The 12,468-nt window shown below is 41.8% G+C and overlaps 1 protein-coding gene across 2 annotated transcripts in view; it reads left to right on the top strand.

Moving 5' to 3' along the window:
* The window catches only part of SLC4A10 (solute carrier family 4 member 10), a 199,365-nt gene that overhangs the window by 157,621 nt on the left and 29,276 nt on the right, over positions 1-12,468 (top strand). The gene's annotated exons all lie outside the window — the stretch shown is intronic.

Below are 12,468 nucleotides of genomic sequence, written 5' to 3'. Positions count from 1 at the left end.
CTTTCCCCCAAACCTACTAACTGACTTATTGCAGCTACCATATTAGCAGGACCACTGAATAGTGTGCTTTACCATGCAAAGGGAGAATCCTTACTGATTTTTTACAATTTAACTACTTTTTGGGGGAGGTATTTTCCAAATGAGTTTTAATTGTTAGCAAACTTGGTAGTTCTTCTGTAATTATCAGTGGGTGAAGTTCAAAAGGTTGGGAGATAACAGTTTTATTTGGAAATTTATCCAACAATTAACTAGGGCAACTGTCAGCAACCAAAATAGCAAAAATAGACATTTTTTTTTCCAAATTCTGTCAAACCTCAATAATTCAAGAGCCACAATGCATGTGAATACAAATGGTCCTTAATAAATAACATCAAACCATACTTTTGTAACCCCTATTTTAAAAACAATGATTTGTAGTGTGATACGTGTTTACTGCTGGATGTTCACAAACTTTTTACATATTCTATTTCCTCGCACTTTATGCTTGTACCACTATCTCGCTGACTTTTACTCCTGAAACTACTTTAATTATGCCTATTTTACTTCATGTTTAATTTCAGTTTTCTTTCTTGAAATGTGTGTTGCCCTTCAGAGCAGGGATGCCACAAGCTTCCTTTTCCTTTTCAAATTCTAGACTTTATTAGCAACACGGTCAAAATACAGATACAGTATCCTATCCCACAATGCACTGCACATATTAAAGGGGGAATTATCCAGCATCTGAAGGTCACATGTCATTTGTTATTTAGATGTGAGTTGTTCATTGTTCATTGTTGGGCTTTTAGATGTTCACAATTTATTGAAAATGGTCAGCAGGATTTATTTTTACATTGCAATTACAGTGTTGAGAGACTTAAAGAAGATCTTAAAGAGTCACATGTGGCTCCAGAGCCACAGGTTGCAACCCCTGAGGTAGGGCATGTCAGTGCTGCAGCTGCAAGTATAATTTGCAACTTAATTGTATATTCCCATGCTAACTCTGATTGACCTACCTCACTAAAACATCAGTGTAGCTTCAACAGCATGGGCAGTGGGATGAGTTAGCTTTCCCAAGTGCAATCCTGTCTGAAACCCTAGGTAGATATTCAGGGCAGCTGACTCACCCAGGCATGTATGCAGGTACACTGCTGTTTTTAGCATGCTAGCTCCATCATTGCCAGTACAGGCGTATCTTCCTAAGTTGGAAACTATACCACCAGTGCCAGTAAAGACTCTAGTTGAATCTGCAAAGTTATGCTGGAAAATTCAAGTGTTACTGTTAAATTTCCAGAATTTCCTGCTTCTGGGGGTGGAAACGTTCTAGAGCAGCCTTCCAAAGAGAGTAATGGGAGCCAAAAACCCTAGCTGGCTTCAAGACAGAGTTTGAAAAGTTATGGAGGGATGATATGTTGAAACTGCCTACACTGGCAACTGCTAGTAGGAATGTTCCCAAAGGCTGGTGATGCAACGCTAGAAGGGGAAGGCTCCGAGGTACTACAGAGAATTTTTTTCGCAGGTGTCTGGTTGTTGGGTCTTGCTTTTAGGCAGTTTCAGCATACCATCCCTCTCAGGGTCCAACTGATCACCCTATGTGGGGTCGGGAACAAATTTTCTGTGGGATCACACTAGCAGAGGCCCTGTTTTTCCATGTCTGTTTTTACTCGCCGGGGAGAGGAAGGGCATTTTGCTGCCTTCTGCTTCAGGGGACATGGTTTGCATGCCAGTTTACATTTGTGTAAAGGGTAGAGTCTCTGTAATTTGAAGCCTTTAAATCATGTTTTAATGACTTCAGTAACTCAGCCAGAGATTATGGGTCTATTATAGGAGTGGGTACATGAGGTTCTGGGCCCTGCAACATGCAGGAGGTCAAACTATATTATCGTGATATCCCCTTCTGGCTTTAAAGAAGGGTGGGCACTGTGGCCATGTGCTGAATCTGGAAGCTTCTGGTTTTAGCTGGGGAGCTTGGCTTAGCTGTTGTCTCTCTTTCCCTCCCTCTCACAATTGCTTCAGGTCTTCCCGGTGTTTCTAGTGTACTGTGTGTTTGTGTTTCTGTTGCTGTTTCTTAGATGGTAGCATCAAGTTTGCTTCACAATAGTCATTGATTTCTGGAAAGCTGACAGAAATTTTCTAAGGCAAACAAATGAGAGAAAGGAAATTATGATTTTTTAACACTTAAATTTGTATGGAATTTCCCAGGACAACAAAAATGCATTTCTGTAGCCAGAACTGATTCCAAGTATCAAAGTTCCACTGCAAACAATGTAGATGTGGCAGAATCTCAAAGGAAACTTTGTCGATATACGTTTTAATGCGAAGTGTTAGGCCACTGAAAAATAGGGGTCACCACCAGCCTCTCCTGCAATAAACTGCAGAATACAGTAATAGGGATAATTAAACTAATCAGTTTCTAATAAGTAGACACAAGTATCTGAATGTACCTATATAGTAAGTCAATCTACTATAGTTCCTAAAACTTCACTTCTGCCAATTTACCTTCAAGAAGTGAATTAAAATTTAACAAAAGTCAGGAGTTTCAGGGAACTGAACCATCTTTTTACTGAATAACCATCTGATCTAATTAATGGACCTTTTGTCCTGTTTCCCACTCCATTCCTTTGTTTACTATTGTAATTTATCTTAATCATGTTTGGATTTTGGTACTGATCCTGCAGTGATATTACATGCGGGTGAATCAGTGCACTCATGGCCATTCCATGGACTTCAATGGAGACAGGATGGGGGCTTTATATTACAACATATTTAATGCAGGTGTCGTATCAGGCATTCAAAAATATTGAAACATATTAACAGTCACAACAGTTCACAAATGTAAATTCCAGCTTTAAAATACTCTTCAGTATGCTACTGTACTATAGTGTGAATATTTTTTTTTCAGGAGCGTTGCCTTGAAGAAATTAAAATGGCAACTCTGTAGGTCACATAAACATGTAATCTGTTTATGTGCTTTGCCCACACTTTTTGGCCTGTTTCTTATTACTCTGACCTTTTCATATTTGATTGTCCTTGGTGTTTGTAAGTTGGCATGGCAACCCCTTCTCATTTCTCCCTACTCCTCTTCCTGCTTCTTTCTCCTATTCTCCTCGACGTATCTAATGTTTCTACTAGTGACTCCTCTCTGGAGCTCCAGTATACAGGAAAACAAGGTTTTTAATGTGGAGACTGAATGTCAAGTTAGGTTTCTTTGTTAAAAAATTTAGTGCCTGCCTCTCCCCCAACTGTATGAGAATTTTTAACTTACAGAAGCTGGAGAGCAGAACAAAATAGGCATCTTAGGTGAAAAGAGTACTGCTTTAAAAACAGTGATCCAGCATTCTTAAGTATCTTAAAAGGCTGTTCTTCAAATATGGGACTAAAATCACTTGTTTGGTTGGTATTTCTGGGTTCTTGGGACCTTAAACTACATCTGCACAGCGCAGTAAGCCTGGGTCTGTGTGATCTGCACTTGAAGCCTTGATGTCTCCAAGCCTGTGCTTGAATGCCAATACTGCTTTAGAAATCAGGTCTCACAACCATCCTGGTGTATCCACATCACACCACACAGACCTGGGTCACTATTTCAGCTTTACTGGGTTTATACCATCACATTCCAGGGCTCCTAATGCTCTCATTAGTCAAGTTGCTTTATGGTTTCATTCACAGTGGGTTGTCAGGAAACTTGTCTGCCCGTCCCAGTGAGATGACTGGATATGTCTGGTTACGGCTCACTGGTACATCCAACAAAGGCATTTTAGGCTGAATACTCCCAGCAGCCAGAACCATCAATGAGGATTCCAGTGCAGTGGAAGAGCTTTGCTACCTCATGCTGTCACACTTATTTTGGGAAGCAGCTGGATCATCTGTGAGATGCTGGTGTATGTTTTGGTGGCAGTCTTTGACCTGATGAAGGTACCTGTCAGAAGCAATTAATGCTATGCTAGCTGCAGTCCAGCCTGGTGCTTCCCGTGCCTGTTGTCTTAGCTGCAGCCTCTTCCTTTGTAGTCCATCACTTCCTGAGTAGGGTTACAAGCACTGGTTGGTGGAATCACTTCATCAGGTGGACCTCAGTTGACTATTGTGCCCAGAAGTTTTGCATGAAGAAGCAAACATTCTTGGACATTTGTGATCAGCTTGCCCCAGCCCTCCAATGCCACAACCACTACATGAGGGTCCAGGTCCTGAATTGGGTCAGTGTAGGCATTTGGAAGGTGACTACCCCGCACTGTTGCAGATCTGTGGTTTAGTAGCTTGGACCTGGCAAATCAACTGGGGTATTGTGGCAAAGGTTGTGAGGCTCTCCGGATGGTGATGTACCCAAAGGTGGTGGGTATGCCAAATATTACTCAAATAATTGCTGACCTTGAGAGACTGCCTTTCCCAAACTGCACTGGAGCTGTATATGAAATTAATTTATGCATAACTCTCTGGACCACTAAGGGTTTATCCATTATGCTGCAGGGCTTGGTCAACCACGAGGGCAGATGCATGGATACTAACATGGAATACATAATGGTAGGAGGTTCCAGAGAATGGGAGTTTACCTTTGTGGAAAAGCTGGGATATTGTTATAAATGTTCTCATGATTATTCTAGAGTATCCTGATTACACCTCCTTGCTGTGGCTTATGAAATTGTACTTGGTTTCAGATGACCTGGCAGAGAAGGTTCAGCTACACAGTCAGTAGCTGTAAGATAGTGGGGGAATGTACATTTGCAATCCCATTGGCATTGTCTTCACAATCATTCAGATTCCCCTGTCTGTATTATTGTGTTCTGCTGTGTGTGGTTCAGTATCTGCAAAAAAACAAGTGGGGATCTCTATGCCAGGAGTGGACTCAGGGCACCACTGGATCTGAACAGGCACTCACATCCAGACCGTGTACAAGTCCTGACTAGTGCTGGATTCATGGTGCAATGTGTGCACCCACATAATGGGTTGGCTTGGTGTCATGTATGAAAGGGAATGAAATGGAATTTGAGGTTGCCTGTAGGCGTGAGTAGATGTTTTAAGTGTGTTGGGATTCTGTATTATGAATTTTGGAAACACTTTCATAAAACGTATGGAAAAGTGTTATACATTTTTTCAGCAGCAGCCGTGTGCTTCAACTCTCCGTTTGTGGATTACTGTGATGACACTTACTGTAAATTTTTATTATGAAAATTTACTGTGATTGGGCATGTGGTGACATTTATTGAAGTTAGTGCTACTTTTACCATTACATACATAAAATGTGCTATTGTCAGAACAGAGTAGCCACAATTAAAATTTACACCACGGTAAACAAACTCAGTGCCAAAATAGCAAAAGGTCATGTTCTCAAATTACATGTTCAGCTATTCCAGAGTGTTGCCTGTCCTTCTTTTCTCCTTTCCAGTGCCTTTTGCAGGTGCAGGATGCACCTGGACTGAAGTGGATGAATGCAAAGGGTACATTTACCTGTTCTGGGAGCTGTTGTTTCATTGCCTGTGACGTGGTTTGGCCAGTCCTTGAATTGTCCAAAGATTGCTTAGCCTGCAGGATACAATGGCGGGGGTGGGGGGGGGCCTCAAGGTGTGCAGGAGGGGATGGTGGTAGTGGAGCCTGCAGTCTGGTAGCCATGAGTACAAAGTAATTGCTCAAACAAGTCTTTCTGATGTGCTCTGGATTCCTCCCTGAACCTACAGTCTGTCCACTGCCGCCGTCTTGCACTGTGCCTGCTGTCTTTTTTCCCACCCATCTTGCATCTGTAGACTTATGATACTCCATTTGGTCCTTCTGGGACACTGCCAATTTGTTTTATCTAGTAGAATCCCTTGCCTTCAGCTCATCTTGGACTTTCTCCTTGCCTGCAGTAGGTGGAACTGCTTCTAAAGGCTCCCAGTGCCTCAGTCAAAGATGCTGCTTTACGTAAAGGCCAAAAAGATGATACTTTTTTATTAGTGGGCTTTATTTTATTCACACAACAATACCAGCCATGTCAAGCATGCTTTGGAGCAGCACTGAAAGGCATCCCATATCGTGGCAAATGATTTCTGTGTTTTCTTGATTATTTTCCAGTGGAGGAAAAGTAAAGGAACTTATGAGTGGTCTAGACCAGGAGTTCTCAAACTTCATTTCACTGTGACTCCCTTCTGCCAACAAAAATTGCTTCATGACTCCAGTGGTGCTAGTGGCTGGGGAGTTACAAGGGTGCCAACACTGCTCAGTAGGTTGTGATGCAACACTGTGGGGTCAATGCTCCCTATAGTTTCCAGTCAAATTGCTCATAAACTACTACTACTACTACTTAACCCTTGTACTCTGCATGGAGCATAGGTAATTTACAAGTCTCCTACACTTCACTCTGTCTTGGGACAAAACTTCTAGCTGGCTCCAGGAGTACCCCAGTTGTTGTCCTTCAGTCTCGGTAGAAATTCTCCATATTGTCCAAGATCTTCCTATTTTGCATTTTCCCTGGGGGTTCCATGTGAGAGGTTGACCGGCTATGCTGGATGTTGGTTTTCTTAGAGTGTGGCCTAGCCATCCCCACTTCCTTCTCTTGATTTCAATGTCAATTGGTTCTTGTCCTGCTCTGTTCCAAAGCTCCTCATTTGTGATGAAGTCCTGCCATTGGATGTGAAGGATGTACCTCAGGCATCTGTTTATGAATATCTGTAGCATGTGGTTTGAAGACGTTTTAGTACACCAGGTCTCGCATCCATACAAGAGTACACTCTTCACATTTGTGTTGAAGATCCACAGTTTCATCTTCACAGATATTATTTGTGAATTCCATATGGGGTGGAGAGTCTTGTGTGCAGCTGTTGCTTTCCCTGTCCTGGTATTGATATCCTTCTCTCTTCCTCCATCTATGCCCATAATACTCCCCATGTAAGTGAACTGCTCCACATCTTCCAGGTCATCTCCCACCCAATGTGATGGTGGTGATGTTGGACTGGTTGATCCTCATTGTATTGGTCTTTCCCTTGTTCATGCTCAGTAAAAGAGAATTCCCAAAGGTGCTGTTAGAAGCCTTGACTTGATGGTAGTCTGTCTTCAGACGGTCCATCTGCTCTGTGTATTGTTCTGATGTCTGGTCAATCCCCAGTGTGGACAGGCGCTCAGCTATAGCTTTGTAGACAAAACTGTGCTAAAGGTGAATGTCTTGCTCATCTCCTGTCCAAGGTTAACCAGACTCCTCTGGACAGCTAGCAGCAGCTGGCTTGTTACAGGATATGTTAGTGGTGGCCGAATGTGTGAAGGTCGATTCTTTCCAGATGAGCATGGGAATGAAGGGTTAAATGCTGAGCAGCTGTGTGCAAACCATGAGGTTGTGTCTCTTTCATGGGAAGTGAATAGGAGGCTACGGGATGTAGAGGCAGAGAAGCAGAGGATAGCATTGGCAGATTCTTCAGACCCAAGGCTGGTGATCTGGATTTGAGTTGCATTTGCACTGCAAAAAGCCCAGGCTTTGACACACATTACAGCAGGACTCAGGCTGTTGCCCACCTCCCAGCAGTATCTGTGGGCCATAGTGTGGTGGGGTTCCTGACATAAGTCAGCCTGATTTGTGTATGGGTGGAAAGAGGGCCTAAACCTGTCTCAGAGCTCAGGCTATTGTGATTTGTCAGCATAAACTTAGAGCAGGGGTTCCCCAATTTCATTGCTCTGTGACCCTCTTATGACAACAAAAATTACTACACAACCCTAAGGGCAGTAAGGTGAAGCCTGAGCCTTCCTGACCCCCATCACCCTGGCAAAGGAGCCAGAGTCAAGGCTTGAGCTCCACTGTGCTCCACCGGGTGTGTGTATGGGGGTAGACGGAAGAGGATAAAGCTTCAGCCCAAAAGCTTTACGCCCAAGCTGGAAACCTGTAACCTGAGCTGTGTCATCCAGGGCTGAAGCCCTCAGGCTTTGGCTTTGGTCCTGGGTGGTGGGGCTTGGACTTCAGCCCTGGGCCCCAGCACATCTAAGCCAGCCCCAGTAACCCCATTGAAATGGGATTGGAACTCACTTTGGGGTCCTGACCCAGAGTTTGAAAACTGCTGCCTTCAACATGTTGTCTGTCTTTATTGGGTTGTTACTTTTTTCAAAACGATGACTTCATGTTGTTTCTTCAGCAAATAATTCTTCACCAGAAGTTACTCAATTATTAACAGATTACGTTGAATAATTTCAAAGTGATTTCTTGGCATAGTAGTATGCATATTACAATCTGTCTTGGTATTGACATGTACTTAAGAATTAGGAGAAGAAAATCCCACTCTGTGATTTACTTAAGGAGCCAAGTTCATGTCAATCTGGCATGTTTTATGAGGAGTATAGAAATCAGTGCCTGTGCAATGTATCATAAAGACTAGTTTTGCACACACAGTGCTGCATGCATGCCAGCTTTAGATGTTTCACTGTGTGTAAATTAAAGAGACAGTTTACTTCTAGGCAAATTCTCCTCATTTTTATTTTGCAAAGTCCTGTGGCTTTAGGAGTCAGTAGAACTTCAGGGCATCTACGTCAGAACAAAATTTCTTTTTACAGAGTATGTCTTTAGCACCTACAGATGTAAAACTGAGTTTGAAATATATAATTAATTTTTTAAAATTTTAAATTTTAATGTTCATGCTAACTCTTCCTTCTGTAGAGTGACTGAACCCTTCTTAATTGCCAAGTCCTTCAGCGCTTTCCCTTTTCTTCCCAAATTACACTAACCTTGCCATCTAGCTCCTTCAGCTTCAACACAACTGTTGGTTCCATTTTCCCTGCACCTATGCATACCATCAGCCAGACCTCTATCCTAGCTACCCTCCAACTAATCTCCTAAATGCTATTGACTCCTTACTCCCAGTCGCGGCTGCTGCTGTTTCTCCTTTGCATGCCCTTCTCACTTTCCAGTTACTGACACTGTCCTCACTATTCCCCTCCCCTACTTTGGAAACCCTAGAGAGGCTCCTCCGTGGCCAACTCTTACCCTTCAGACACCCAGTTGCCAGGTGTCCTGCTGGCCAAACCACACAGGTTGAGGATTACAAAGACCTTATCTAGTTGTGTTATGTATGTTGATTTTTCTCTTAAGCCAGAGATGCAGAATGTTTTTCACAATCAGAATGAAAGTGGCAATGAACGTCCTCCATAGAGAACACGTGGGACTCTAAACTCCTGTTGGAACAAATCTGTTCTTATAGACAGAAGTTATTCATCTCAGGAGGGGGTTGAACTCACATCTCAAAACCATTTATTTGTGAAAGCTTTCAAATGCAGTCTCAGAGCGAAAAATGCCTCCCACGTAGTAGATCTCCTTTCCTGAACATTAACCCTTTATCGGCCAGGGTTGCACACCATGTAGCTGCTGACTGTACATGAACTGCAGTCTGGAAAAGCAAGAATCTCAGTTAACAAAGGGTTATCTTTATGAAATATATGAAATGGTAATAAAATGAAGAATTTTGTTTTATATTTGTAGCATTTCTGTTTTTCTGGCTTACTTCATGTTCACTCAGTATATTTATCTTTCCTCCTATATGTAGTATAGGTGTAGCCGTGAGACAAGATGGCTGAGTTAATTAATGCCTAAAGTTTGTCAAATAAAAGAGAAACATGACAACAAATTCCAAGTAGGTAAAAGCATTGACCAAAAGACCCAAGATGCAAAAGGCAGCATTTTGTCATAAGATAGGATCTGCCTGCACAGGTGCTATACTCTCACCATCTTATTGTAGCCACCTAATGGTCCACTACCATTAACACTGGCAAGTCTTCGATTTTGGACTTTTGTCTGTGAAAATTGCCGTTTCTTTCTAGCAAACCGTTAGATATCTATTAGCAAAAGGAAGATGACTGCTGAGTTGCTGGCTTATTACTCTTCCCACAAAGAACAATAAAGAATCCTGTTTATCATCTGGAGTGTTCAATTTAAAAATATGTTTTGTAGAGTTGTCCACAGCATGTGACTGTTTGATTTGAACAAAGCCTGAACTCTTCAGTGAGTCACATGTGTCTTAGGTGCTAAATAGTTGCCAAGCATACACCTTTCTCTTTATAGCATTCTACGAGGAATTGCTGAACCTGCAGTAGTGCCGGTGAGTTATTGCTTAATCCAGCTTTGTGTGCAGCATTGCATCACACCACAGATAATATTCTGAGGATATTCTGAGTATGATGGCAAGCCAGTGGGGCTCACAGCCATGGCAGGTCCCAAGGCAATGTGGGAATGGGGCCCGGCTCCACAACATGCCCTATGGAGAGGCAGAGGCAGAGCAGTGCTGTTGGCACTTCAAAGGGTCCCGGACCACTGGATGCTGCCACTGCTAAAGTAGCAGCAGCCAGAGCTCTGGGCTGCTTTGAAATGCCGGGCCCCGGGGAATCGCCCCTTTGCCCTTTCCTCCCTCATTGGTGGTCCTGCAGCAGGGACACATTGCAATGTATTTTACTTCAGTACTACAGGAAAAAGCAGTAATGAAAGGGACTTCCATTTCACGCCCCTGCTGCTGTATTCCCCTTTAACTAGTTAATTTAAGGTTTTAAAATATAAAGCCTCACACTATCAGTAAAATTTCTCTGAACACACTATTCCTGTTGACTAATACATTGGACTAATAAATTCCTGCTGAAGAATAGTTTGGAAAAGGCTGTCCTTTGCCACTGCACACATCCATCTATTGGTTGCTTAGCTCTAAAGATGGTATGTTTTCCTCAGAGTTGTAAGATTACTGGAAGAGGCACAGTGAAAATCTCATTTTTTACCGCCTAGGGCCACTTCAATATCGAGCCAGAATTTTCTGAGGCATTCCCTTAAGCTATAATTACTGTATCTCCTGTAGCTGCAGCACTAGTGCGGTGGTAGTCACAACAAACCAATGTCTTTAACAGAGTGAAACATCTACTTTGGCTTTAATTCTGTGTTTGATCCCACTCACCAAGGATCTAATTCTTCTTCCACTTAAATCTTACAAAAAAAAAAAAACAAACAGCAGTCCAGTAGCACTTTAAAGACTAACAAAATAATTTATTGCTAGTCTTTAAAGTGCTACTGGACTGCTTTTTTGTTTTGATAGTATATAGACTAGCACGGCTATCTCTCTGTTATTATTAAATCTTACTTTGACTTTAATGGTGCGTGCTCAAGATTTGTCTGTGTGTTCTGTGCTAATCCTGCAGATAAATAGTCTACCACTGACGTGCCTATGAAATTCAATAAGTATTAGACTAGAGCTGCACATACCCTTCAGAAGGATTAATTGAAAGCCCTGGTGGGAAGGGATCTGTTTATATAGCGTTATAGAATGTGACTGACCCAACCACAAAAGTACATTCAGAATTTTCATTGTTTGTCAGAGTTTTTGTTTTCAGGATTATGAAAGTCTCAAAGTCTACTTGGAGTATGTATTCAATCCTCTCACTAGTTATCACACTTTTGATTGTAAGGAGCTAGAAACTTTTTACATAGTGTATCTAACTATTAACTATAATTTATAACTCATTCAGATATACAGTGTAGTATTGATGACCTGCACAGTCTTCTCTTCTACTGAGAAAGTGGCACCCCATATTATCCTAACTACTGTAATCAAAAAGCCAGTGTAGCTCACTGTCTGGCCAGGCTGTGATCAGCACTGGACCACAGGGAGCAAGGTACTTCTGACCCACTTTGTTCACAGGCAATAACAGCAACTGGAAATTGCCATTTGTACATTGTTACACAAATGCCATGTGTTTCATTGCAATAATATAGGTGATACATTGTCATGCATCAGCTTTATATTGCTCCTTTGATTCAGGATTAATGTACATGTTCTGTATTTCATTCTATAATATTTTGATCTATGTTTTGAACACATTCACTGCCCTCGGGGTGCAATCCAAAACTTGTTGAAGCTTGTTGAAAAATTCAAGTGACTTTGGATCAGGGCATCCATTTCTAAGTCCCTTTGTATGCTGTTGCTTTATTTTATATTCCTTGTTCATGGGTTATTTTTTCAGTGTTTGTTTCATTTTTAATCATATAATTTCATTTAAAGTAGCACCAAGGAGAGCTACAAAAAATAGAAAAATAAAAAGAAATCTCTATACATTTAGTGTGGGTGTGGGGTCACATAGTACTTCAGTGGAAATTTAATAGTACTACTTTGTGTTTTGATGTATACGAAGCTGCAGTTTTCATCTGCAGAACAGAAAGTACTTTATAAAACTGGGTAAGAATTCTTATCCCTGTTTTATGAATAAAGCAATGGACACAGGAAAGGTTAGTGATTTCTTTAAATGCACATTGTGGTTTGCTGGTGGAGTCAGGATTTGAATATAGATCTACTGACTCCTACCCTATGTTTAACCTGCCAGGCCACAGTTGTTGGGGCATAGCATTTTTGCAGCTGTCATTTCTAGCTTTGTACAGTTGGTTTTATGCATGCTGGATAGGAGAAAGTTGCAAGATGGTGTTTTTTTCCTCGTTCAGAATCTGCAAAGTACAGTGCATACTCTCTCAGACTCTGACGAGGAGCAAACCTCCCACAGCTGCTTCAGATACTTATTTTTTATTTT

Source organism: Carettochelys insculpta, chromosome 8 (genome assembly GCF_033958435.1).
Source record: "Carettochelys insculpta isolate YL-2023 chromosome 8, ASM3395843v1, whole genome shotgun sequence".
Lineage (NCBI taxonomy): Eukaryota > Metazoa > Chordata > Testudines > Carettochelyidae > Carettochelys > Carettochelys insculpta.
The sequence above is the reverse complement of the archived record's forward strand: the minus strand, read 5'-3'. Positions and strand labels throughout refer to the sequence as shown.